The sequence below is a fragment of the Ovis aries genome, chromosome 26 (genome assembly GCF_016772045.2).
Source record: "Ovis aries strain OAR_USU_Benz2616 breed Rambouillet chromosome 26, ARS-UI_Ramb_v3.0, whole genome shotgun sequence".
NCBI classification, from domain to species: domain Eukaryota; kingdom Metazoa; phylum Chordata; class Mammalia; order Artiodactyla; family Bovidae; genus Ovis; species Ovis aries.
The window spans coordinates 36,655,379-36,659,025 of NC_056079.1; the positions used below are offsets into that span (position 1 = coordinate 36,655,379).

The 3,647-nt window shown below is 46.9% G+C and overlaps 1 protein-coding gene across 10 annotated transcripts in view; it reads right to left on the reverse strand.

Annotated features, from left to right (window-relative positions):
* Window positions 1-3,647, reverse strand: part of SLC20A2 (solute carrier family 20 member 2) — a 110,916-nt gene that overhangs the window by 71,721 nt on the left and 35,548 nt on the right. The gene's annotated exons all lie outside the window — the stretch shown is intronic.

The following is a 3,647-nucleotide window of genomic DNA, read 5'->3' on the forward strand; positions in this document are numbered from 1 at the left end:
AAGAGTCCCCTTGGTCATTTTTTTCCCCTCCTGGCTAAATAATAGAAGTTCCTAACATCTTTTATAGGCATCATTTTTCAACCCTTTAATCATTTCTGAGGTTCTCTGTCGAGCTCTCTCTGAAGCCCTTTTAGCTGTGGGGCTGTGAACTAGGCCTGGAGCCTTAGTCAGAGATGGGATGAGGTTGAACATAAAGGGAAAATGACTCACACCACATCCTCCTGGGTATTAATCTCTTGCACCCGCGCCTGCCTTATGAGTGCCCTCTGATTCATGCCATTCCGACTCCTTTATGGGCTGCAGTAACACCAGGCTGACCTTCAGAAACGCCTTTCTTCCAAGAAGCTCAAAGCCCTTCTCTAACTAACGTAGCAGTTGACCCAACATCCCCAACTGGGCTAAGTAACCTGTTCAATTATGTATCAGTTTTTAAGAGGGAGAGAAAGTCTGGAACCCAAATATCACTGTATGGAGAAAGATGCTCCTTACATTTATAATATGTTTGAACATGTAGGTGGTTCATGCTTCGGCTAGATGGCGCTCTGGATGTTTCTGGGGGTAATAATGGAGCTAATAGGAGCTTCCAGGTGGCTCAGTGATAAAGAATCCAACTACCAAGGCAGGAAACACAGGAGATACAGGTTCGATCCCGGAGTTGGGAAGATCCCCTGGAGGAGAAAATGGCAACCCACTCCAGTATTCTTGCTGGAAAATCCCACAGACAGAGGAGCCTGGCAGGCTGCAGTCTCTGGGGTCGCAAAGAGTCGAACACGACTGAGCAGCTGAGCGTGCACACGTGTCAAGCTGCCTCGTCTACAGATGAACAGCACGCACTTTCCAGCTGCAGGTGAGACTCCCGATCCCCTTCCCTGTGTGGGACTCGCCACAGTGACCCTGGGCTGTGGACCGGGCCCTGGGGGCCTCTCACCTCCATCCCTTCCCTAGCTGCTGGGAGAGACAGGGAAGCAGGGCCCGGCGGCACTGCTGGCAGGAGCCCAGACGGAGAGAGCAGCCCACGGCCCCAGCCCCCGCCCCCGCCCCACGTGTTCTCCGTTTCTTCTGCTAGTTCACTCAGTGTCAAGTTGGGCCCGCGCTCTGCATCTGCGTCCCGCCTAACACGAGCACGTGGGCTCCTGGAGTATAGGAACTACGCTTTCTTTGTGCATTCTATGGCTCTGGGGGTGCTTCATACATGCTAAATAACAACAGTCTCTCAGCACGTCCAGGAGCTCTTGGCATTCCTGCCGGGGCCCAGATCCTATTACCATACCCTTGTGCCCGAGACCCGCAGTGCGGAAGACACCCTCTGCTCACTGCTCCTTTCATGCCAGACGAAACAGTGGAAAACTCAGTGGATCAAGCCCTATTCCTGCAAGGTTTCCTTCTGAAAGAGAACATTCTAGAAGTGCGATCACTGAGCACCTGCATTGGGCTCCCAATCAAAGGGCAACCTGTTAGATCATTTCAGTTCCCTTCTGGCCATGCTGACAGTAAAGGGGACCCAGAGAGAAGGCGCCTCTCTGCATTCCCGAAAACTCCTCAAAGCTTCAGAGCAGAAGGCTCTTCTCTAGGAATGAAATCCCAGGAAGAGCAATCTCCTGCGATCAGGAGTTGTCAGAGCCTCCAGGGCTAGGACTATTTTAAGAGGGGGAGGCTGAGGACAGGAGGGCAGGTGGCCAGGGTGAGCAGCTTAAGCAGGGCTAGAGGACACACGTGCAGAGTCAAGTGCAGAGGAGCGACGGGCAGCACAGGCGTGTCTGACACACGGCTACACATGGTTGGAGCCACAGGCTCCGGGGTCCTTCCCCAGGCCACAAAGCTGCCCGTGGTTCTCAGCATCTGGACCTCCTGCTGGTGACTGTGAGTTGAGCTCACTGTGATTGGTCACGGTCAAGGTCACAGTCAAGGTCACAAGCAGTCTGGAGTCTCTTCCCAAGAGGGTACCGAGACCCCCGTCCCTTCCCGGGAGAGCCCTTCCTTCCCCCAGGCACTGGTGAGCCGCAGGAGGAGGGTCTCTGCTCCAGCAAACCCTCCTGACATTCCCACACCAACACTGACATCACCTCCGGTCCTGGATCACTCTCTCACGGCACATAAATCACAAAAACAAACACTCGGAAAGTGTTTACGAGCATTTTAGCAACTCCTCCTAAAAGAACATATGCTTCCTCGTAGTAAAAATACCTTGGGAAACATCCTTCTGTTAAGTTTTTTAAAAACAGACAAATCTTACACGGCTTTTTTTTGCAGGACTAAACTACAGTTGCGTGGCTGAATAATAGCTTGAGGAGGATCTAACACCCAACCACAGTGTAACTCTAAAAACATTCCACTGAGATTCTGATGGTACTTCATTAAGAGTTAAAAGAAAGAATAGGAACAGTTAGTTTCTTTGGATAAAAGTATACACTCCAAAGGAAATCCTGGAACAAAGTCCCTTCAACTGCTGAAGATGACATTACAGACTTTTCTGTTATAATTGCAATGAATTTGGACGGCAAATTTCTCTTCTGCTCAATAAAAAGACTTCAGTTAAAAAAAAAAAAGTTTCCTTCCAAAAATAGACCAAGCACTCAGTCCTATTTTCCCGTCTTACATTCTTTTCCTACTAAATGTACCCTGAAACATTTCCTTTCATTGTTGGCACCTTGGGTTGTTGGGATTTAAAATCGGACAATACATAGTAACAAAGAAGTCTTTAAATAAAGCTTTCCAAATGGAAAAAGGCATCTGAGGGTATGCCTTCCCCTGGGCCCAGAGGATGGAACCCTGACGCCTGGCAGCATTAGAACTGTTTCATTAAAATCGACATTCCCAGGGTAGGGGAGGGAATATACATGTTAATTGATAAAGGAATTCCTGCCAGGCTCTGTGTTATAAGCAAGTTGTTTGGCATGAAGTCAGCGTCTTGTGAATTAAAACACACTTTGAACCAAGCCAGGTGATTCAGATGTAATTAAAATGATTCTACATTAAAATCTTTAGTTTTCCTCAGTCCAAACTTAAGTTGGCAAAGACTTGTTGAATTAAGAGCAGTTGAGCTAGGGAATTTCCTGACCTTTGGTTAATTCTGATCCCTAACCCAATCTTCTAGAGGATAATTTCAATTACTTTTCCAAAGGCTTCCTCTTAAATTTATTTTATTTTTTAAGGGCTTCTCTTTAGACATGGGTGTATTTTGAGGCACCAAATCCTCCTTTAACAAAAACTATCTACACATTTCACAAAATTACATTTGACATTCCCATTGCATCTGTACATAAACCTGTAGCTCACAGTAGGTATATCAGGAGTCCAATTTCAACATTTCCCCCCTCTAACAGTTAGGTCACCACTGAAAGTAAAGCTCAATGACACACCATTCCATTAATCAAACATTTTAACAGATAAAGTATGCAACAATGCACGGATTGCTTTTGCAAAGATAAAAATAGTAAGAATCAAATACTTTCTCTTGGGAAAATCAAGTGAGGCAGGTTTCCTGCAGTGAGATATGTTTAAGGAAAAAGCTTTGGCCACCATTCTTAGAAGCCTCTAAAGCACTCAGCTCAGAGTTCCCCGTTTTCCCAAGAGATAAAATGACAATGGATAGCAACATGAGGGAGAGCTTAGGCGAAAAGAACAAGGAGAAATCTTTCGGTACTTAC